This window comes from Microcebus murinus, chromosome 9, assembly GCF_040939455.1.
Source record: "Microcebus murinus isolate Inina chromosome 9, M.murinus_Inina_mat1.0, whole genome shotgun sequence".
Taxonomy (NCBI): Eukaryota; Metazoa; Chordata; class Mammalia; order Primates; family Cheirogaleidae; genus Microcebus; species Microcebus murinus.
Window position 1 is genome coordinate 52,434,317 of NC_134112.1, and position 26,319 is coordinate 52,460,635.

At 32.7% G+C, this 26,319-nt stretch overlaps 1 non-coding gene across 1 annotated transcript; it reads left to right on the plus strand.

The window, feature by feature from the left end:
* Positions 1–22,897: 22,897 nt before the first annotated feature.
* On the plus strand, positions 22,898–23,115 carry LOC142873095 (small nucleolar RNA U3). The gene has a single exon (XR_012921154.1). It is a non-coding gene; the product is annotated as a small nucleolar RNA U3 (small nucleolar RNA).
* Positions 23,116–26,319: the final 3,204 nt, after the last annotated feature.

Below are 26,319 nucleotides of genomic sequence, written 5' to 3' on the forward strand. Positions count from 1 at the left end.
TGACCACAGGGTTATATATGAGCCAACGGGGTTACTTGGATACTAAAAAAGAAAATCCACTTTTGGACTGTACTAATTTACATATGGCAATATAAAAGAAAGTTAAACACAAAGATCTGGAGGACGGTCCCTGGTTCTGGGCACCAACTTTAAGAGGAACCTCCATAAACCTCAGTGTTCTGGAAAGCATGCTGAAACAATATCCTAGATTAGGGTTATGATTATCCATGCATTCTACAAACATTTCAGTTTGATGTGCTTGTGCTTGATGATAGGCTAAAAATGTGATCCTTGCACTCAGGAGTTAAAGCTTACAGCAGATGACTTGAATACTTAGTAAAGAGAAAGGAAGACTTAGAGGAAATTGCCTTCAAATACTTGAAGATATTTTGATAGGTAAGTTTTAACTTTTCCAAGCCCGATTCCATTTAGGTTGTTCTCAGAGAAAAGAAGCTGGTCTCCTTCAAAGCTAGTGGGAGATGGCTATGTTCCAGGTCTGTAAGATAATCATCCCTCTTAATCAAGAACTCCCAGATCCTAAACATAAGCATGGCAAATCCTTCTGCAAGCTTGGGCTTGAAGCTTGACTCCCATCTCTCCAGAGGAAGAGTGGTACCTATTGTTCTCTCACCTTCTCTGAACACTGAGCTGGCTGGAAAGAACTTATTTATACTAGAGAAGGAGTGAAGACTTGTCAAGGTCACCCAGCTGGAATCTGACATTCAGCCCTGCTGCATTGCTTCACACTGTCTCACAGCATAATAGGCAATGTGCAACCGAAACTCCTTCTTTCCTATCTCCACCACCTCTTTCCTATAAATGCTGTTTCAACAGGTCTACTGAGCTATTTGCCCTCTTTGCATAACACATATATAAGAGGAAATACATTTTCAAATAAAATTAGGCAATGAAAATTTTGTTGAATGAAATTTCTAGAAACTAAACTATAACTGACAGGTGAAAGTTGCATCCAACAAATTTTCACTGGAATGAAAGAATGTTAGAGATAATGAGAACTGAAATGAATGTTTTCTGAGGTAGGAATCTTTCAGTCACTGGGGTCTTCAAATAGTGATAAGCATGGCATCACTAAAGTATATTATTCAATTTATTTCCACATTGAGTGATTTCCATATGAAAATCACTTTAGGTGGAAAATATTCTACTTGTAAATCTCTAAGTCCCCTTCCAATTCTAATACTTGTTGTTCTAATATTTTGAATGGACAATGCAAAACTGCATCCACACAGTTGTCTCATATGATTAATAAAAGACCAGTAGCTAATCTGTATATTTTCTCAATGACAGTATTTTCTAACTGTAATATTTGTACATTTATGGGACTCCCTCTGCCTTTTAATTTTTAACATTATAAGTGGCATTTAGAGGTATAGTTATACTTACTTTATTACTTCTAAATTATTTATTTTTAGAAGAATGTTATAAATGCATATTGTTTTCATTTATCTGGATTTTGTGGGGTTTTCTTACTTTTATAGTACAAATTAAATTTAGTAAAAGGTTAAATATTCAAACATATGAAGATTTTTTTGAAAGCATGACTGAAACCTATTACTTTTTCCTCATAGAATATTTATTAGCACTATAAAGTGGAAAGACTGTCCTCAAGTGGAAATGTTACAAAACGTGTAAAATTCAAGGTCTTGAAAAATTCCTAACAAGGGGATTTTATTTTTGTACTACCCTAAGAGATAACATACGATGGCAGTATTAAAAATTATAACTATACTTAACATTTACAAAATGTAGCTTATTTGTTTGGTGCCTGAATTTCTCTCTAAATGAATGCTTATTTATTGTAAAATAATAATAATAATCAGCTTCATTAGTTGTTTCCCATTTCTTATCACCAAACAATATAGTTAAAGTACAGATAAAACTAAATCTTCAAACAACCTTGACTAGATTGTAAAAACACTCTGTCCATATGGTGAAAACCTGAAAATGGCTAATTCCAAGTGAGAAAAAGTTATTGTACCTGTGAGACAAATAAGTAATCAAATCTCTGTGAAAAATGAATGAAAAAATTAAAACATACCATCCTTTCTGATCTACATTTCCCCTTTATTTGAAATTTCCTTTACTAAGTTACCTGATTTATATCTCACAAATATTTCAGCAAGGATGCTAAAATCTAACATGCAAAGTTATTGCATCTTTTTCTATTTTTCAAAGCCATTTTTCAAATAACTTAATCTCTTAAAGTTCTAGAATGGAAATTTTTTTCAAATAAAGTAATACAAACATTACTAGGTATCTACTCCCCTAGTATATTTAGTCTCTGAGAGGAATGGTCATATGTACCTAGAACTATTCTTAAATATGGCAGAAATCTGGGAATGCCATCTTTTGAATGAAAATTTACCTTTATAAAACACCTAAACATATGATGCTAATATTTAATAAAAATGCTTCATATAAGAACTCTGAAGACTTGAATAGAGAATGAGATTATGTAAAAATGAATAAATAAATTAATAAATGATAAATTAATAAACATAAAAAGAATTTTAGATTTAAGAATGAAAAATAATGCCTGGGTAAATTATTTTATGTTAATCTATTTTGAGTATCATTACCTAAATTTTAAAAGAATTGTAGACTCTCACATTATCTCAAATCTGAGACTAAAAAAAAATATACTGCAGATGCCTCTCTTATCTAATAAAATCAAGACTAATTTATAATTAGTCCACAATTTACATATATTGATTAGAGCAACAGGTACTCTTTCATTTATAAACCATTGTTATCAAGTACAGCCTGCAATTTCCAGTTTTAGTTAAAGTTGAAGTAAGCCCTTAAAGATATACACAAATAATATGCAAAAACCACCCTAGAAATTACACTAGATTTTAAAATGTGTCTTCCAATCTTTTACTTTTGTCTCATGCACATCTCTGACAGCAGACAACTGCGAGTTTTATCCAAAGAATTAACTTGGTTTTCAGAAAACCAAGTTTTATTCCTAATGCTGCTACTTTACCAATTATATAATATTTGATTAATTACACTAACTTGTTATAGTAAGTACAACTGGCAAAATCAAGTTTTCAAATAAGCACAATGATCTTTTGATAAGCATAGAAATTAAAACAACTCCTTATTGTTGCTCCCTAATTAACAAGGGAAAATGTGAGTGATGTGCTCTAAAATGCAGCTAACTAACTGTGCATGAATGACCTCAGTCAGTGTGAACCACCTTGATTAATCTTGGAAGTCAGTTAAGTGAAGGTATATCAAGAAAGCTCTTTCTATAATTGTGAAATGATAAAATGTTGAGAACATAAAAGGTTGGCAAAATAGCCATTTGACTTGATTTGCATGTGGATGTACTTATATAAATACAAGCTTAGGCTTGTATTTATTGTAGGCTGTACAATAGAAATTGCAGGCTGTACATATACATAACCAGTAATTATCGTTGCCATTTTATAAATGAAATATTAATTGTATATTTTCCATGTAATAATTTGACTCAAACAAGTAATATATCAAAGAAATGGTAAAAGGCCAATTTTCAATGCAAATTCAGAATCTGTTATTGTAATATTTCTGGGTCTTCTAAGACTGCTTTCCTTTGCTTTGGTTTCAAGTCTTTCAGGAAAGTATAGGTAAGTGTGTATCTCATCAACAACAATGACAAGTCTTTCAAAGCTACTTGAACTTAGAAGTTCTCATAAGATATACAGTTGGTAATTGGGGTCATATTGATGAAACATAAACATACTGTGAAAAACAGGGACTTTCTAAATGTTAAATTCCTATATTCTTTTATGAGATCACTTGATTTGGAAGTACTCAGCCAAAAAGATTACCCAAAATGGCATTGGGAATCTTAATGAAAATAAACATATTCTAAAGAGTCTGCCAATTTTATATCTAGTTTTAGGAGATTATTCATGAATGTATTATATCAGAAATAGGTTAGAGATCATAATTATGCTTGCATGTTTATATTAATAAAACTGTTTCTCCTTGGATGATGTTCACCTATCATTTTAAATGTTTGTATACTTTGAGAAAATACACTTGTGTTATAAATAATCTATTTAAGTCTTTTTTACGAAGATAGTAAACATTTTATAACCCAAATATTTATGAAGTATCCACTTGACTTTCATTTTTTAAAATGTTTCATAAACTTGTTGTAAGAAAGTGATGGAGACACGCGACATTATCCACAGTATAAATCCCCTTTGGCCTTCTTTCCACGATAAAGTAAAAAAAAATCTAGAGCAGACATTTAGAGAAAAGTAAAAGATCAAATAGCACATATTTTCCTGTCAGTCTTTGGCATCTATAGGTAGAATGTCAAGTCTGGGATTAAATGTTGAAAAGAAATTAGAGGCTTGTTGGATAGAAATCAGTATTTTCTTTCATTTAGGCCATAATATCACTTTAATTGGTTTCAGGACATATCTTTTAACTATTTATTAATCTTCTGTCTTTGAAATAAAATGGAATCTCACCTTGAAGCATCTGCTAATTTAAGTATATACAACTAATATATACAACTGTATATATTAGATAACCATGTCAACTTAAGGAGGCCCTTAAATGTTCTGAATATACACATTATCGACATACTATATTACAGCTATTGATACAGAACTCACAAAGATTACCAGAATCACTTATATTGAGTTTTACTTAGTAATAGACTTACTTTGAAGAAAAATATTGTTTGTGTCCCAGCACATTTCAACTAGACTATTTTTAAAGTTTGTAAAAGAGTGCTATAAAAGCATCTCTTTATGTGAATCCTAAAGGAGTCACTAAAATTATGATTTCATCCAGAAATAAAAATGCATGGCAAGTGTCACATACAAGTATGGCAAAAAAAATTCATTTCAGTACTGTGAAGCAATGCAAAAACTCACAGACATATATAAATTTAGATCAATAAAACTATTTGCACCACCTCTTTCTTCTTCTTCTAAATTCATTCCAGCTTTGACTTTTTCTCCCTTGCTCATTTTTGTTCAGCCTTTCCCTTTCCAAGAAATATGTATATGAAACCACTTTGGAAAGCAGAGGCTGATAAACATGCAAGGGTTAATATTATCACCTCTTCCATGGAAAGAACTTCTACTATTACCTGAAAATATTTCTTCAATGTTAAAACAATACTCAAGATTTACCTCTTCAAAAAAGATTTGACAGATAAACCAAAGTTATTTAATTCACTCCAGAAAAATTATCTTGCTAAAATCCAGCCTAGTTTATCCATCTATTATTCTTAATGAAAATATTTTATCAATATTTTAAAGCAAAAATCACTCATTCAATAAGGATTTTTGAAAATAGATACCCTTGCTTCACAGCCCTCAATCCAGTTTCACTGTATGTACATCTGCTGAATTGTACATGATCCATATGAAATCTGAATCTCTCCTGCCCTTTCTCACAGAACTAGAAGCCTGGTCCAGTAAAGATTCCTGAATAGTGAATTGCCAGTGATTGGCATTCTACCTACCATGGCATGGAATCTTGATCCAAAGATTTAAGCTAAGTCAGAATCCTCTAGAAAGAGCCAAGTTTCAAATACTAGAGATAACAAATACAAACATAAAATATAACTGGCAAGAGGCAGGCCTGAGATCACATTCACAGAACATGAGATTCATACTAATTAAGAATGAAATCAAGTAATTCTTAAGCTATGAAGAGAAAGACCTATGCCTGGCTGCTAGAAATTTTACATATTAATATTTGCATTTTGTCTTACAGATTTAGGATATGGGATTAGAGAATTGATTATAGAATCAAAAGCATAGGCTCAGTCTTTTTGAAAAACACTCAAACACTGCCAACATGTTATGATCTTCTTATGATTTCTGTGATGAAAAATCTACTTGGCTAACTAATACTAGTAGAAATACTAATAGAATTTTTTCTATTTCAGTACTTCAGCCAATAAAAGCACCAAAAATATGGTACAATATATATACAATATAGTTTGATATAAAGTACCATTAAAAAGAGATTGATTTGTATATGTTCAAATGGAAATCCATGAGATACATAGAGGAAAAAAATGAAAAGATCTTATATGTAGGATTAACCCATGTTTATTAGACATACGATTTACAGAGGGAGTGCCTTCTAAAATGATATTCAAAAAATTGTTAACATTGGGGTATGTTTAATATCATGTTTAATAACATTAATTTGAGTTATTTAAAAAGGAAGTTTTAATTTTTTGCTTCATATATTTGCTTCATATATATTTCATTGTTTATTTCTTATTATATAAATTACTTTTGAATAACTAACTTTTTAAAAAGTTCTTAAAATTCAAAATATATTATTTTATAAATCCTTAAATATTAAATATTAACAAAAATAAGAAATGTCCATGTGCAATTGCTATTGATATATGATAAAGATATAGTACTTAAAATACTGTCTCTTCATTACATGCCATTAGAATGACTGCCAACCACTTTCTGTCCCTGAGACACTTCAGTCAAATAGAATCCTTTTAAGTGAAATTCAAATGCTAACCCATTGGCATGTCTTAAAACTAAAACTACATGATTTGGGAGATAGCTAAGTCCTCAAAGAAGTCAGGTATTGACATCAGTTCCACTCCTAGAATTTACTGAAAAGGAAAGAAAATTCATGCTGTATATAGAAGCTTTGTTCATAGTAGTCTAAAACTTGGAACAGCCCAGATGTACATCAATAGGAGAACTCATAACAAATCAGAGTATGTTTATAAAGTGAACCAGTACTTAGAGAGTAAAACAAAATAAAAATTTACTGATAATTGAATGGATTTTAAAAACCTAATGTGGAACAAAAGAAGCCAAACACAAAAGAATATACACTGCATGATTCCATTTCCACAAAATCCAAGAATGAATAAAAGTAATCTATAATGATAGCAATCATATAGTTATTGCTTAACAGTCATGGGAGGTCCAGATTTACTCAAACAGGGCATGAGGGAACCTTCTGGAATGATGGAAATGTTCCATATCTTTATTTGGGTGGTGGTTAGACATGGCCATATACAGTTGTCAAAACTGATCAAATTGTACAATTTTGACTTGTGCATTTATTGTATGTAAATTATACTTTTGTAAAAAAAATATAAAAATATATAGCTTTAGAAAAAGAAAAATAAAAGTTGAACATAAAACAGAATATATGTACATTATAATGCATCCCTTAGATAACCAATAAAACACATCACTCTTTCCATTGAAACAATTTTAGTCCTATTTCTCCCTATCTTAATTTTGTGACAGTAGACATCATCCTACTCATCACCCTCACCAGTACTATAGCTTCTCCCTTTGTTTTACCTTTTTTTCTGGTGGCATGAGAAGCTCCTAATGATCAGAAGGCAGTCTCAGATTCTCATTCAGTGAACCTATGATTATGTATAAATAAAACCCTAAAAAGATAATAAAATCTTCAAATTAGCAGAAAGCAAAGACATAAAGATGAGAAGCTGCTATTTTATGACATTAGTTGTAAGCATGTAAGCCATAATGTCCATTCCACCCCCAACACCCAGCGTGCACACACACACACACACACACACACAGTCTCACACACACACACACACACACACACACACACACACACACACACAGTCTCTGCTTTTGGATGGACCTGTGAATTTTGGTTGAGTTTTAAATGAAGCAGCACCCTATATATTAATTGTTATTTCATAAAACACAATTGATCTAAGATATTTATCCCAAAATTTATTTTCTCCAAGTTAGAATGTAGCCTCAAATAGATACTTCACTGTTCTGTATAGCCAGCTGCTTCTGAGTTTGAGATAAGAGTAGTGAATCTTATGGGAATCTTCCTATTTGATATGAAGTGATCCCTTCATACAATGGTATGAGATATGCAAAGTTATATAAAAGAAAGCCTGGTTAAGCCTATGATACTTGCAGAGGGATGAAGAACAGGGAAACTAAATCCAATTTCAGAAGTTTCCTGCTATGGTTTAAATATGTCCCCCAAAATTCAAGTATTGGAAACGTAATTCACATTGCAACAGTGTTGGGAGATTGGGACTTTTGAAATGTGTTTGAGTCACAAAGGCTCTGCCCCCGTGAATAGGTTAATGCTGCTATGAAAAGGGCTTGTTGAAGTAAGTCCTCTGTCTTCTGCCTTTCTGCCTGTGAGGTACGGGGTCCCTCCCCTACAAATGTGATGCAACATCATTGCCATCTGAAGGTAGAAACTAAGCCCTTACCAGACACTAGATGCCGGTGCCTTAATCTGGGACTTCCCAGACTCCAGAACTGTGAGAAAATAAATTGATGTTCTTTATAAACTACCCAGTCTCAAGTATATTGTTATAGCACCACAAAATGGACTGGGACAGCTCCCTTAATAATTTAAGGAATTAAGTCCAATCAACTGGCTACCACATAATTGCCTGGTAATAGTTATGGAAGCTCACTGGAGAGCAGCGATTCATTTTTCCCAACTAAAAACTAGTCTGTCAGCCATAGTTGCAGACAAGTCTGGATAAAGGGCAGTCCAATTTGTAAAAAGCATGTGTATTAGCCTCCATCCTTAATGCTGGGACCATTTTCCTCAAAAACCTATTCAAAAAACAGTAAGCTACTTGGAGACAGAGGCTAATAATATCTATATGGTAAGTCATGATGTTCACAATGTGAAGAGCTTTTCTTCATCAGAAACTTTTAAAATAAGTATTCAAATAAAGCACTACTATTCTCTTGACCTGGACCCATTTTAAGAAGTTTATCCACATATCTCTCTTCAAACTGTAATATTTTCACTGTTTCATTCTTGCCCCTTCAAAGTCACTACCCTAACCCCATTAGATCATTAGTCTTTTGCCAGGAATTGGTATATATCCTGATCTCAGGTTTCTCTTTTTCAGGTGAGTTCTTCATCTGGAGAGGAAGGGAAATAATATTCATGTATGGTAAGCTGTTGTAATACATAGTATAATAGGAATCTAAGCAGTGTGCTATGGCAGGAGGACAAGAGAATATTCTAAGTCGGTGATCTGAGAGTACTAACTGGAGAGAGCAGGATGGCTCTTAAGGGGATGGAGAAGATTTTGTAAGAAAACAATGAGAGGAATGAAGGAAGAGTGTAATCTAAAAACATGTTACACAGTGTGGCAGATACATTCTAAAATCTAAGTAGAGATCATTTTGAGTGATAGTTATATTTCTATATATAAATATGTTGTCAGTCATCAGATGAGTTTGACCAGGGAAATGATTCTGTTTGATTGACATTTCAGAAAGTTAATTCTGGTAATATCATGCAGAATGGATTATTAAGGAAGATACTAGAGGAATGGAGATCAGTTTGGAAGAGAAGAAGGAATTAAGACGCCAGGAATGGAAACAAAAATTAGACTTAGATGTGAAGAAAAAATTGTAGATGTAGAATCAATATAACTTGACAGCAAATTAAAGTAGGAGTTGAGAAAAAATAGAGGTAATTCTAAAAAACCTTTCCCTTATTCATCATATCTTCTGGGCCACACAGTAAATCTAAAGTGTAGTAGAGGAGTAGCTCTACTACAAAGCCAGCAAGATTTCAAAAGTATATATAGGTCCCCTATGCCTCAGGAGGAAAGAACTTCATATAATGGAAGGACAGTCACTGTGAGTAATTATGGGAAAAGGCCAGGCCTAATACCAGGTTCACCTTTTGTCTGTGGCTTTTGTACTAATGGAGTATCTGATTCCCTTTCTTCATAATAGTTAAATACCATCACCACCACAGCCTTTTTCCCTGTTTTATTCCTATTGTCTTTGTTTCTCAATGGATACATGCTGTATCCCTTCCTTCCAGCACTGATTGTTTGCATATTTGTTTTTATACAATTATCTAATAATCCTGATCTACTTTTCACCATCCTAACCCTTTGGAGCCATCTCCAAATATTCCAAGTGAGGATGGCCTGGTTCTCCACATTAACTACTAAGCTGCCGAAGACTGAACACAATTCTTCGTGGCCTTCTGTGGATTAATCACTAACATCATACTTTTCCATAGTGGGTTCTCTAGCCCTGATGGTGCTCTACAATTCTGCTGGTTTCCTGCCATTTCCATTTCTTTAACTTAGCTTTTCACTCCCTCTTTTAGACCTAGCCTGTCTTCTCTGCAGTCAGAATACAAGGTGCTGAAGTATTACTGCCACCCACTAATGCTAATACAGAAGCCAACGGCTAATATAGTGAAACAAGAGGAAGATTACTGGTTATAAGTGTTTCTGAGTTAATTATTAGTCACCTAATCTTAAGTTTTCAGAAATAGGCAATATATTTACACACAATTTGTCCTTACATCTTTGCTTTCTCTTACTGTGTAAAGAAATTTACTCTGGAGAAACATTGCCTTCAGCACTAGCATGGATGGATCAATGTAAAGCCAAATCAAATCTTGTATTATGTGAGATTTAAGGCTATCTGTATGAAATTTCTTTTGAAATATTGATTAATATTTGTATTGTTAACTTTCTCTATGAATTTTTCTAAAATTAAAATTGACTTGTATTAATGAACAGTTTCCCAAATTCAAAAAGTCATTATATAATAGTGTTAAAAAATAGTCTAATCATTTTGACTACCTGAATCTCAGTTTGCAGGAGAGATTGGACAAGTTAGATTTTAAAGACTCTGATTGTTTTAGAACACCCTCAACATATGAAGATAATTTACTCATGTATGTATATTTAATGACATTCTGCATTACTCCTCTGCCTCTGACCCACCTTCCTGCCTCCCTTTTCAAAATTAAAAAAACAAACAAACAGGGGCGGGTATATACATACATAATGAGTGGGATGTGCACCATCTGGGGGATGGTCATGATGGAGACTCAGACTTTTGGGGGGAGGGGGGGAAATGGGCATTTATTGAAACCTTAAAATCTGTACTCCCATAATATGCCGAAATAAAAATAAATAAATAAATAAACAAACAAAAAAAACCAAGCAAACAAATAAAAAAACTTCATGGGAACTGTATTTTAGGTTAGGAGTACCTGTCCATGACTTCTTTTTATATAAAATGATTTTCATTTAATTTTTGCATGCATAATATTAATAACATCTACTGATTGAGTTAATATTCAGGAATAATTCAAAAAAGTAAATTCTTACCTTTATCAAGTTAGAAATCCAGTGTAATTTTCTCTGCCTCTACATCCATAGTACTTTATAATGATAATTAATATTCTTTATAAAGAGGTGGCCACAAATGTTCCATGCCACAAATCAGATCACGGGCCTTTTTCACATCTATAGAACTAATTTAGAAGAAATGAGATATGTTTGGGGTAAGACTTTAAAAAAACAGTAAGCATAATATCCTATCATGTTCAATTATTTCAAGAATGTTTACCTCCTGCTGTGTAAAACCTAATAACAATTTAGTTTTGCTTGGGGCAGTATGGGGAGTGCTTATTTGTTTAAGCTTCATTTAAAATATACCCTATAGTACAAAATGCCATATCATAGATATTGTGGTTCATTAACTCAAGGCCACATCATACTAAAAAAGAAACATCACTTTTCAATTAACCTATAGATTTTAGATATCTGTCCAAAACTCATTTACCATTCAGGATAATTACATGCTTTTAGCATCTTTATTTTTATTTAGTTTTGGTTTAGTGAAAATTCATTTCTCAATGGCCTTTACCCTTTCCTCGAACTGCTGCGGACATAAGCCATTTTGCTTTAACAATTCTTCCCATATGCATTCTCCCACATATGCTTGTTGAAAGCTTTAGTGGTATCTAAATTAACTTGGCAGAAATAAAGAGAGACTCCATTTGGGGCAACACATCCTATGGGGCACTGGTTTGAAGGAGGCAAATTGAAAATGAAAAGAGATTTAGTGTTACAAGGACGAAGGCAGAAAAATATTTGAAAATGGCATAGTTTAAAAATGTAATAACGTATGTTTATTTATAATGTCTGGAGAATGCCATGGTTTGCTTAATTGAAAATTGTGGGTAATTCAAGGATACATATGCCATACATGGATTACTGATTTTCAAAGTGCAATGTGATAAATTACATTTAGCTTTAAAAGTTGAGTTTACCAAGATTTAAACATTGATGACTCAGACGGTCCTTCATTGTTTGTATATCCTTGGCCTGCCAAAATATACTCCCTCCCTCTCTCACAAAAAAGAACGGATCTTTGTTTTTATTCATCCCCAGGAGACACAATGTGCCTTGCAACAAAGAGGAAGGGTTGGTTAGTGGGAAACAATTGTGTTTTAAAAAATATTTGTTCTTTATTCCCACTGTCCATTGGAAAATGCTGTATGTGACTGTTCAGGAGCAATCAAGACATGGGCAAGAGACATCAGAAAGTGCCCATGTAAAAATACTTTAGTCCACAGCCATTCTGTTCCACTCATTCTACCAAATGGAGATCCATTAAAGTATGGAGATTTTTGTTTTTTTGTTTTTTGTTTTTTGTTTTTTTTGAGACAGAATCTTGTTTTGTTGCCTTGGGTAGAGTGCACTGACATCATTTTAGTAGATGTAAGCACTGTTGTCTTTCACTTTAGGTTTATTGTTTGATACAGTAGAAGGAAAAAATAAGAAGTCAAAGTTAGGGAAATGGAACAGGAAGAAGAAAGGAGTGAAAATATTGCAATTATGTCTTGATTTATATCCATTCAAACATAATTAAGCACTGCTATGTTACAGACATTTCACAGAATTCTTATGAAATAAAATATTAAGGAATTCAAATCTAAAAGAGGAAAAAGGCATTTAAGCAAATAATCATAATGTATTATCATTAGTGTACACAGAGAAGAATGCAGAACATACTAAGGGAAGAAATAGATAGTGAAGAAGGATATAGTAGATTTTACTATAAGGAGGAAGTTGTCAAGAATGTCCATGTGTAGGAGATAAAATTTGATGTATACTTAAAAGTACTTCAAGGTTGAAGAATAACCAATGTGAATTATGTATGAAAGATGCAGAAGTTACTATGTATAGCCAGTATAGCCAGTAGTCCACAGAGATGCAACAATCCACCAGAATCTAGGGGCACTTGTTTTTATGTCTTCTCTTTCTTTTTTAGGATACATAGTGAATTACCCTCAAGATTGAATATCCAATTTACAGTTTTAATCTATTCAAGATTATCAGTATTTGTGTAATAGAGACCCTTTGTCTAGATACTTTGAACAATTTCATAATTTTATAACTACCCCATTGAAATAGGTATATTTTGAAAATATTCACTGTTTAGTAAATCATACCACTATGGAAGTCCTAGCATTAAGATTACAAAAGAAAGTTTCTTGCCCCAAGAGCTAAGTAGTATCAACTGCTTAGAACAAAAAAGTCAATGAACAGATCTAATTTGCAGACCATGATTCTGAAAACAGGCATGGTCAAGTGATTTTTGATGACTTTGGGGAGCAGAAGGCTGGGGTATGTTACCCAAGATAGAGTGTAGAGGACATTCACAAGTGCAATCATAGCATACTGTAGTCTTGAATTGGAGAACTGAAGTGACCCTTCTACCTCAGGCTTCTGAGTAGCTGGGACTATAGGCATGAATCACCACACCCGATTTGGTAAAGTGTTTTATATATTCGTCCTTTATATGTTAAAAGGAAGAGTGGCTAACATAAACTGAAGTCTGAATGTAAACCTTAGGTAGACAGAATTTAGTATGATATGAAGAAAGTAATAACATGACAGAAAATGTAAGAGGGAACCCCTTCCGAAGGTCAAGGAGAGGATTAAAGGGAAAAAACAAAATATTGACTGGAATTGTATGTGGTTGCTTGTTTTTTAAATTTGTTTATGTGTTTATTTAACAACATTTATTCAGTGCCTACTAGGTATCAGCCATCATTCTAGGTTTTATGAGTACAGCATTGAATATAAAGCCTCTATCCAAATGGCAAAGCTCTTGGGAGAAGGGTGTTTTAAGAAAAATTCAGATATGTTTAAGGGAATCATGAAGGAGTAGCTTTCTTTAAATTTAATTTTATTTTATCATATTATGGGGGTACATATATTGTTAGGGTTACATATATTGCCACTGCCATTCGTCCCCCCCACTCCCTGCTTTACCAAAATATCGAGTGTGTCCTACACCCAGGTGGTGCGCATCACACCTATTTTGTAAGTATAAATTCTTCTCCTCATCCCCCCTCCCATCTGTCCACCACCCAATAAAAGTTTGTTTGTTTGTTTTCTTTTTTTTTTTTTTTGACCTTTGGGTTACATTGTATATCTTTGCCTTTCCCTAGGAAGGGTTAGAGGTATTCCCTGCCCCCTAACAATGCTCGTCACAACCCTAAGATGTGTATCTCCCCCTCCCCCAAACCCTAGTGGGTACTATCACCATTTGAGCACCATAGTTTTAATCAGTCAGTATCAATTTGATGGAGGAGTAGCTTTTTAATTCCCAGATTTAAAAATAAAAAAATTACAAATACCCTTAGTTAAGAACTGCATCTAACTTTACAAAACAAAATATTAGAAATGGTTGCAATATGATCTGAAATAAAGAAAAGCTCAGGATATCATCCTGGTTAGAAAAAACTTTCCTCTCAGAAACAGAGAGGAAATATGGAAAGCCCTTATTTTAACTCACACCAAATGGAAATACAAGATAAAATACTTGGTTTTAAGTTTGTTTGTTTAATTTGGTTCCAGAAGTTTTTTTAATAGCTAAATTTGAAAGCAAGAAATTTTTAAAAAATGGCAGTAGAAACAAAGAAGAAAAATAGCCATAAACATGAATGGCAAATAAGGCAAATGGCACATGGGCACCATAAAGGAATGTATCTAAGAAATAGGACAAGAACTGAAATTGAATAATGTGTGACTCTGGAACAAATTTCTCAACATAAATCCAGGAATGTTCTATAAAATGAGGAACTAAAAAATTCCTTCTATTATCCCAAGTGTATGAGAAATAAGCATTGGCCATAGATAGGTAAAGATAATCACCTGTGAAACTTTGAACTTCATGCCTGTAAATATTGGAATTAGAAATTTGGACTAAAACAAGTTAAATTGTTTATGAAAATTGGACTAAAACAAGTTAAACCCATAAATCAAATGCAAAGCTGCCACATAAAGGACCACAATAACTCAGAATACATGTAATTCATGTGGAAAAACAACTCATTCTGATAAGATCACTGTCCAACATTACAAAACATGAAAGGAAAACAAAGGTTATGAGAGTGTTCAAGTAAAAACAATAGAATTATGATGATATAACTTAAGAAATTAAAGTAGTTTGAGAGTAAAATATGTCAAAAAGTTTAAATAGATGAAGTAAGCAATATAAGCAATAAAGAAAACAGAAGTTTTTGAAACACATCTACCTCTTCAAAATATACAAAACTTATAGAAATAAAGACATCAATAAAAAAAACTACAGACCACTATCCCTCATGAACCTAGATGCAAAAATTTTCAAGAACATATTAGCAAACCAAATCCAACAGCACATCAAAAAGACAATTCACTATGATCAAGCGAGTTTCACCCCAGAGATGCAAGGATGGTTCAACATATACAAATTAACAAATATCATTCACCACATAAACAGAATTAAAAATAAAAACTATAAGATCATCTCAGTAGATACAGAAAAAGCATGTGACAAAATCCAGCACCCTTTTATGATAAAACCCTCAAAACATTAGTCATGGCAGAAACATACCACAGAATAATAAAAGCCATATATGACAGACTCATGGCAAACATCATAGTGAATTGGGAAAAGTTGAAAACATTTTCCTTAAAGCAAGAGCAAGAAAAGGATGTCCACTGTCACCACTTCTATTCAACATAATACTGGACATCCTAGCAAGAACAATCAAGTAAGAGAAGGAAATAAAGGGCACTAAAATCAGAAGAGAGGAGGTCACATATCCCTGGATACGATCTTATATCCAGAAAATCCTTATGATTCCTCCAAAAAGGCTCCTCTAATTGTTAAATTCAGTAAAGTCTCAGGTTAAAAAATTAATGCACACAATCAGTAGCACTTCTACACACTAATAACAGTAAAGCTGAGACTCAAATCAAGGACTCAATACCATTTATGATAGTTGCAAAGAAAATAAAATACCTAGGGATATGCTTAACCAAGGAGGTGAAAGACCTCTACAAGGAGAGCTGTAAATCACTGAGGAAGGAAATCATAGAGGATGTAAACAAATGGAAAAAACATATCATGTTCATGGATTAGCAGAATCAACATTGTTAAAATGTCTATATTACACAAAGTGATTTACAGGTTCAATGCAATCCCCAACTAAAATACCAATGTCATTTTCTGCAGATCTAGACAAAATAATTCTATGCTTCATATAGAACCAGAAAAGAGCCAAATAGCCAAAACAACCTTAAGCAGAAGAAATAATTGGGAGCCATCACTTTACCAGACTTCACGCTATACTACAAGGCTATAGCAACCAAAACAGAATGGTTTTAACACCAAAATAGAGACATAGATCTGTGAAGCAGAACAGAGAACCCAAATATAAAACTATCCTCATATTACCTCATTTGATCTTTGACAAAGCAGAAAACCATATACACTGGGGGAAAGAATTCATATTCAATAAATAGTGCTGTGAAAATTGTATAGCCACATGTAGAAGATTGAAACAGGATCTTTAGCTCTTACCATTCACAAAAATTAATTCTTGATGTATAATAGATTTAAACCTAATAAATGAAACTATAATGATTCTAGAAGAATATGTTAGAAAAAGTCTTCTAGGATATCAGCCTAGGCAAAGAATTTATGATGAAGATACTAATGATAATCACACTAAAAGCAAAAATTAATTAATGGGGCTTGATTAAATCAGAAAGCTTCTGCACAGCCAAGGAAATGATCAATAGGGGGAATAGACAACCTACAGAATAGAAGAAAATCTTTGCATGCTATACATCTGATAAAGGGTTAATAACCAGAATCTACAAAAAAATTCAAGCAAATCAGCAAGAAAAAAATATCAAACAACCCCATTAAAAAGTGAACAAAAGACATAAACAGATGCTTTTCAAAAGAAGATAGACTAATGACTATATGAAAAAAGGTTCAGTGCCTCTAATTATCAGGGAAATGCAAATCAAAACCACAATGATATATCACCTAACTCCTGTGAGAATGGCTTTTATCAAAAAGTTCCAAAACAACGGATGCTGACATGGATGCAGAGAGAAAGGAGCACTTATACACTCTTGATGGGACTGCAAACTAGTACAACCTCTATGGAAAATAGTATGAAGATTCCGCAAAGAACTAAAAGTAGACCTACCATTTGATCCAGCAATCCCACTACTGGGTATTTACCCAAAGGAAAAAAAAGCCCTTTTATCAAAAAACACACACACACACACAAAAAAAAAATCACTTGCACTTGACCATTTACTGCAGCACAATTCAAAATAGCAAAAATGCGGAATCAACCCAAGTGTCCATCAATTCATGAATAGATTAATAAAATGTGGTATATGTATATCAGAGAGTACTACTCAGTTATTAAAAAAAAAGAAGTAATGCCTTTTGTAACAACGTAGATGGAACTGTCAACCATTCTCTAAGTGAAACATCACAAGAATGGAAAAACAAATACCACATGGACTCCCTATTAAATTAGAACTAATCGATCAGCACTTATGTGCACATATAGAAATAAAACTCAGTGGTAAACAAGCAGGTGGGAGAGGGGAGGATAGGATGGATGAAATCATACCTAACCGGTGCAATGTACACTATCTGGGTAATGGGCACACTTTAGACTTTGACTTAAACTATACAACAACAATTCATATAACCAAAACATGTGTACCCATATAATATTCTGAAATAAAAATAAATAAATAAATAAAGTGCTCAATATCCTTTTATTCTCTGTAGAGGGGGAAATATCAATTAAAATTTTACATTGAAAGTCAAGAATGCATATAGTAATCACTTAAAAATGCTAAAAGAGTGGAAATAATATAAGAGTAGCTAATAGAGAGGGAAATTGAATAATTAAAATTATTAATCAATTAATCCAAAAAAGGACATGAAAGAAACATAAAACAGCTGGGACAAACACAAAGAATTGAAAAAGACATAACTTAAAACTAAATATATCAGCAATAACACTTAACATAAGTAGATTATATGATCCAATTAATTAAAATTGTCATATTGAATAAACACACGCACACACAAGCAACTAAATGCTGCATACAAAGAAACAGCTAATACATAAAGATATGAAATGCTGAAAGGAAGATGATGAGAAAAAGTGTCAGGCAAATGTTAAAGGAAATCTAATGCAGCTTTACTGATTTCATAGAAAGAAGGCAGAAAACATTGCTAGTTATAAAGAGTTATACTTTATAATCATAAAATGATTCAATTCACCAAGATAAAAATCTTTCATTTGGAAATTTTACCTTGTACATTTCTTATTTTTCTTTCCTGTCTTCAACATCTTCTAGCCCTAACCTCTCACATATATAAACCTACTTCGTGGTAAGAAAGTATAATTAGCTTTAGATGTCACCTGCCATTTTTTAATAGCTCAGAATAAGGTGTATCAACTATATAAACGCAACTTTCTGAGTTCAGGTATGAAGCTTGGGCCATTTATCTCCATTCCTGGCATTCTCCTTTTGTTTAGAAAAACCAGGCCTAAAACTTTTGGTGACCCTGTTCATGGTATTATGATTCTCTGAATTCTTGGCCTAAAATATGACAAATTATACATCAGAAACTCAAAGAAGTTGTACAGCTGTTTCTCTTTGCTATTCCACACCATCCACAGTTCATCAGCCTAATGGGGAGATGTTCCTTTCTTTAAATTGTTTTCCAGCTGTGACAAAAAGATAATCCTATGTGAACAACAAACTATAAAGAATGATAGAATTAATTGTAAAGTTGAAAAATAAACATACAGAACAAAGTGATTTTGATAAATATTATACATTAATATTATCCATGGAAATATTATGCATTTAAGCTATGTAAAATATGAAAAATAATTTTACACATCTAAGCCAAGATTTCTGTCATAAATTGATAAAGGAAGTGATTCTGGGAAGAGTGAATTGGTGTGCATATTCCCAATTCCTCCCCAGTTGAATTAGCTACTGCTTCACAAGTTCCCTCCAGACCAAATATTATTTTGGAGAATGTGTCATACCACATTAAGCCTTACTGAACTATGTTGTGAAACTCTTTCCAGTTCAATAGTTAAGGGTCAGTGAATGTCTTGGCAAGAATGGATGAGAGTGAGGGAAAGGTCACATTATATTCAGTGAATATTTTTCAATCAGTCCTCTGAGGAACAAAACCAAACCAAACAAATGGTCCCTTTTTTTTTTTTTTATAAATATCCCACTCACAAAATATAATAAGGTTTCTCTGTTCCTTTTGATTATTAATGATCTCCCTTTCTTCATAAGGGTACCTTCTACTCACTATGTGGTGAGAGACAAAAGCTGGCAGGGAGAGAAGAGAGGAGGAGAGAAAACCTTCCAAGGAATGATAACATGCACATCTAAAGATGCTTAATGAAGAAGAACAGCTATTGAAAGGAGCATTGTAGCAGTCTAAATTACTAGCTATACTGGGAGTGAAGCCTTCTATGGCTTCTTTTGTTTTATGGGACATTTCTTCCAGAATAACATCATCTCTACCCATGGATTTACCTTGTCTCTGCATGTTGATTGTTTTCCCAAACTCCAAACTTCAATCTCCACAATTTTAAAAATCTTCTCTTCAGATATGTCTTCAAAACTCCAGAACTCAATTTTATAACCCAGGCATCTAATAGGCAATATTGATTCCTTTAGTCTCTTTCATCATAAAAAGAGGATCAGTCAAATAGAAAATGATGTTAGTTTGTTTTGTGAAGCCTGATAGAGATGTAGTACTCAGTCTACATGTAATATATCCTATTGGGGAAATAATTTGTTAGCAAATGTGCAGTTCCTTAAGGAAAACATCTGAAATAATATTGCTTTACATTGGAACATTACACTGCTGATTTTCTTTAGGAGCTGATTTTCTATAAATCTAGTCAAAACAAAGTTAGGATGGTATTACTCACAGCTTAAAACATTAGATGTCCTCATGTAAAACAGATGGAAATGAATGGGTGTCAGGTCAGAAGGAGGATAAATATTAGCAAATTAAAAAGCAGAAACTGTTGTATTGTTTTTCTTGTTTGTAATAAGCAAAATATTTCATCAACTTTTGTAATTTGATTTTGATAAGTACTGTCTGAAAAATACTGGCTTCTAAAGTATCACACTGATTTTTTTTTTCTACAGTCATAAATTTGTCAATCAAGCACTAAATCTTTTCAGTGATGAGAGGATTAAGAAGCCTAGAAGTCATAATAAATGAGAAGTTTTTAGTGAATTTCACTTCAATTATTCTTCATTATGAAAATAGCTTCTGAAATATTTTTTAGCTTCTGGGTTTCCTCAGTCTTGTCAGACGAAAAGGTTAAATGGAATCAGATTCTGCTTACAGGGAATATATCAGCGTCCTGGAAAAAATTCATACTGTTATGAATAGGATAAAGAAGTTGAACAGAATAAAATGTGAAAATAACTATGTTTGACTAATGAATTAATTGACCAAGGTAGCTATTGGTGTCTCAACTTAATAAAATGTTGAGATTTTTGGGGAAGTCTGGCATTTAGTCTCATTTTTTTCTCACTGAGTGATTTCATACATTCCAATGATTGAAACTGTGAAGTACATATGTTAATGACTATCCAAATCCCTAATCCAATTACTCCATAGTGTTCAGTATTTATGAATCACAATATCTTTTTTTAATGTCTCCCAGTCACTCTAACCTCAATAGATTTCATGTTGAACTCATAATTCTTTCTCTTTTGAAATCTTTTTATTCTCCCATATTCAGCAATTGCCTGTTTATATGTATCTTCTACTAAATTATAAACTCATTGAGGGAAAAATCTTTGTGCCCTTATTTGTTTTATCTTTGTGTGTATCCATTACTAGAACATTGAGAAAATAAATGACATTCTAAATGATAGTCAAGAACCAATTTAATTCTATAACCTCAAATTCATCATAGCAATAATTTAGCATATTTCTTCTGATGCATCCATTTATTTGAAGTTTTGTTGTTTGCTTGTTTTCTTAATCATTGTTTTACTAAGCCCAGGTTAGGATACGTTAAAGTGAGGTAAACACTGACAGTGGTTTTATGCATATCGCTGTTAAAGTAGACTAATTTTGACAGCATCTTTGTCAAACTGGAAGAGATCTGTAGCCTGGAAATCTAAAATTAAAGACATAACTGGCAGGTAGGGATCAAGACAATGAAAGGATTGGGACTCCTCTGGAGCAAGTAGCCTTAAGAGTAAGAACAATAGCCAAATTCAAATGTTACAAGATATAAATTCAGCATTTAAGAACTAATTGGTATGTAAGCAAGGGTGAATCTCCTATAGAGAAGTATTTTATCTATGAGATGAGGCCTTCTGTGGCATCAGAGAACTATAAGTACTATATCTTCTGAGTGAAGAAAACATCTGTTTATATTTTAACTATCACTAGTTTTATCAAGAGAAATTCTTTAATAGCTTCTTCCTACTAAGACATGTTGTGCTTTATATAAAATATACTTTCATCATTATGTCCCATGATTGAGGGCAGTTGACATACAATACATAAACATCTATCATAGGAAGTATATACCACTTAAAAAGTATAATTTTTGCCAGAGGAGTTGACCACTGAAAACTTTTAAATACAACCTTTTTTGAGATATGATCCAATAACATCATATTTGCAAGTATAAAAAACTTTTTCCCCTGGGAAAAATAGCATTTTGTAAATTACTATAAATGGGAGAAATATTAATTATAATAAAATAAAATCTTACTATTCAATGTTTTTTAATATTTTTAATATTTATTTATCAACTACAGCTGTTATCCTTTTCTAACATGCTACATTTTCATGACTGATGTAAGGACCTTTCATGAAAGTGAAACTTTGCAAAGGATATACAGCCAATTCCCCATTTTCTATGTACAAATATTCCCCAATTCCCCAAGGATTTGAAATATATCATATATTTAATGTTTTCCTTTCCTAGACTTATATTTAATTATAGGTTCAATCATCTTTTAAAATGTTCTTGATTTTGTTCAGGGTATATGTTGGAGTAAATAGATACTTGTTCACATATTTTTAAAAACCAATGTACTTCATGTACTAGTACTTTTATCACACACAAATAATTGCAGCTAATAAAATAAGGTGATGGAGGCAGGGAAACAATCTAACATTAACATTTTTCTAAAAGCGTACAAAAAGTCCTGGGAAGCATTCCATACATTTGCCCCAGGAAAAGATATTATAATTTGAAATGTTATCTCATAACTCTAACTTTAATATTGCATGGGCTATACATTTTTATTTTTTAAGTGTAGAAATAAAATTAAAAGGTGTTTTTTTCTTTTAAAGAACATATAATTGAAAATGCATTTTAGCAGAACAGCAACTTAATTTATAGGCACTCTGAAAGGGGACCACTGGGATTTTAAAAACAACATGCTAAATACCTACTAACCCAAACTAGAACTACACTTATGGGTGAATGTCTTTAACTCTCTCAAGAAATAGATATCATATTTAATATGCTGTGCATCTTCAATGGAAAAAGCTTAGTTTGAGAATTAGTAAAACAATTTTTATGAGGTATTTAGTCTTCACATATCCATTTGGAAAATAGTAACAAAAATCTGACCAAAATTTTCCTTTACAAAGTGAATAATATTTTAAAAATTAATTGTTCTTCTATAATTTTTTCTTTTTAAAAACCACTATATACTAAGACTATACTTTCAGGGATCATTTCTATAGTCCGTTACTAGAGAAGTTTCTCTGAACGTGTAGAGTACCGGAAACCACGAGGAGGAGGCGCAGTGTTCTCTCCTGAGCGTGAAGCCGGCTCTTGGTGTTGCTTCGCTGCAACTGCCACTTGCCATTGATGATCGTTCTTCTCTCCCTTTATGGGGGAGTGAGAGGGAGAGGACGCAGTCTGAGTGGTTTTTTTCATAAAAAAAAAAAAAACCACTATATACTTCGTAAAATTACATAAAAATAAATGAACTATTATTTTTTAACAAAACCTATATAACAATATAATAAATATGAATTATAAAAATTAATTTCTACATGACTAGAAACTTGCTGTTTCATTGAAACCTTGTTGTTTCAATATTATAAAATTAATTTATAAAGTCTTGAGGAAACAAAAAGTCCAAGAAAAAGAATTCCCTATCAACTTGCCCTGAGCTTTCCCAGGTACCATGTAATATCAATTTTATAAGGGCTCCAAATTTATAAGGGCTAAGGAGAAAAGAAGTACATTTAAAGATAACACATAGCAGAACCAAAATTAGGATCATAATAATGTGTGTGACTAATAGTATCCAACTAATAATAACTGATTCAGCTCCAAAATGAACTTCCCAATAGACTATTGTTATTGAAAATCTCTCCAGTAGTATTTTATTTTAGGGGGATAAAGACTGGGTCAAATGCCTTAAGAAGTACTACATTAAATGATTAAAGATGTAATATTCACTTAGAATGAGAGGGAGTCTTGGATTCTCATAAGAAGAAAAGAGAGGAATTGGATCCTGGTACAAGGTTTCTGTCCTATGCCAGAGATCAGTTGGTTCCCCTGCCCAAAGAGGGATCCTCTAGAAGGGTAGTTAGGGAGTCATGTAAATGAACATATAATTACAGGGGTGAACTTTAGAAGACAAGGATCACTGCAGCAGTTGATAAAATCAGGCATTTGTAGGCTGGTAAATGTAATTGTTATAGGCAACATGACCTCAGTCACCAGTCTGGGTTACAAGTTAAGGCTTAAGTAGTGGGATAGAGTTTTAGGGTTGACTGGTAAGATCAAGACTAGGAAATAGAGCTTCCCAGCTCCTAAATTTGAACTTCTGCTCTAAAGCCGAGAAAATAGAGTATCTAGTAAATTAAAGAGTTTAGCTTAAAGTAGAAGTTGAATTTTATGACTTACACTAACATGGGTGTCAGGCGTAGTATAAGAGAGTCATATAATTTGCGATAACATAGATGTTTGTGCCTCAGTTCTAATGAGTCACATGAAAGCTTATCTGCTACAAGTAAAGTACCAGATCCCATGTGTTGCTGTGTATTATTTCTAAGCCAACAGATATAAATATACCAGCTGCTAGTGTTTCATAGCAAGTTAAATAATCTCTCTAAGCCTTAACATCTCCCTTTGTAAATATAAAATAGTAAAATCTATCTTTCAAGTTTCAGTGAGGACTATTCAATGGCACTCAACAAATGTTAGCTCTAAATTGGCCAGGCATAGGCAATAGAAAACAATTCCTGACTTAAAGGAGGACTGTCTGGGGGCCGGAGCTTGATTAAGCTGCAGCTGATTGATATGGGGTATATCAATGGATCTATCTAGTTGGAAGAAGCTGAGGAATGCAATAGCAAGAAACCTCAGAGCAGGCTGATAATTATTCGTTGCTAGTTCCTTACTATGAAGCAATGTATTACTTCCTCTTCAACTGAGAGATAAGATCTGATGGTGTAGTGCATAGAGTGTGGTATTGGAGAACTTGAAATACATGAACCCAGAGAATAGCAGAGGCTCGAATCAAGAAAGGTTGAAATTGCTGAAAAGTGGGGTTTGAAGATAAAGTATGGAATGTGACTAGGTCACATACCAAAAAGATATAGAAAGATAGTCTAAATTTCTACTTACAATCATGGAGTTCTCTGGAAGGGAGACATTATCTGACAGAAAGCTAAAAAAAAGTCAATTCCATTAATACTCAACAAAGTTTATCAAACATATACCATAGGCAAACCATGGTGTAAGTGTATGGAGAGTATATAAAGGACCCATTTTACCTTAGCCAAAATTGTCAAGGGCTAAAAGAGAAATTTCTCTTCTGTAACTACCAGACTGGGAAATGAAACTGGGTAAATGTTAAAGTACTTTGCCACACTAGGTCATATGAGACATATGAACCAAGCTGCTAGGGTCCCATAAAATGCATTGGCTGAGAACAAGGAGAATAAAATGAAATGTTTTGGAAAAGAAATGGTAATAATAGGATGTATGAGAAAAGAAACTATGTATGGAAGAGAGGAGAGAGCCTAAAGAAGACAAAGTGTAATGGAGGATTAAAAATTTAAATAAATATATATGTATATTGCTTGAATGTATAAAAGTTAATTAAAATTATATAAAAATTTATATTATAAATGTGTGCAGTTATATTACTCCCTCTAGGATAAGTAAATTTATTTTTTAAAGGAGCATTAGGGAGCTATGGTTAATTCTTTGCATAAATCCCATATTCATATAATCCAAAAGAATTAAAATCTGGCCTGTCTTTTGATTATGTACAAATATTTTAATTAATGAACAAAGTTGTTATAAAAACAGGGAAATATTTATATCATATATTATATCATATATCATGAAGTCTTTCTTAGGCCATTCTCTTAATTCAAAGGGTAAAAATCAGAAATCCATGTTTTCTCAGCCAATGTGTTTGACACCCACAAACTTTACTATCCTGTAAAACTAACATTTTACAAGATTCATCCTTTTCTTAGATGCATTACACATTATCTCTGTCCTTCTTTCTCCTAATAAATGGTTTTAGGTCACAATCAGGCATCAAATTAATTAAAAGGTGAGTTAACATCCCAACAACACAATTTTATAACTTTTCCAGTGACTGCTTGGACGTGCTGAGAGTCCTAAAAGGTTACTTTTCCTCCTACATACTTTAAAGTGTCTTGTGTGTGTTATCACAACACTATCAGTATCATGAATTCAAGATTTGTTTGCTTTAGTGAAGTACATACTTTGTAATGCTCTGAAGTATCTTAGAAATATTATTGAAGATTTTAGTTCCTTCAGACTTTCAGAATGACATGTACCTTGGCTGAACTTTGAAATAAATTCTACATTTATCACTCTTTTACTACATCCTTTTATTTTTGTTGGTTTCTCTTACAAGTATGATTTCACTTTGATCTTTCCATACTTTGTATCCCCATTGAAATTTATAGAGTTTGAGACTTGATTTCTTTTTTCCTATAAAATACCCTTGACAACTTAGTGCCACAGTATTTCTCTTCCACATGAACAAAAGGTAACTCATTCCAGGTATCTGGTCCTGATTTGTTTGTTCTAAATTTAAAAACAAATCAAAATTTTAAAAGTTTCTTTAAAACT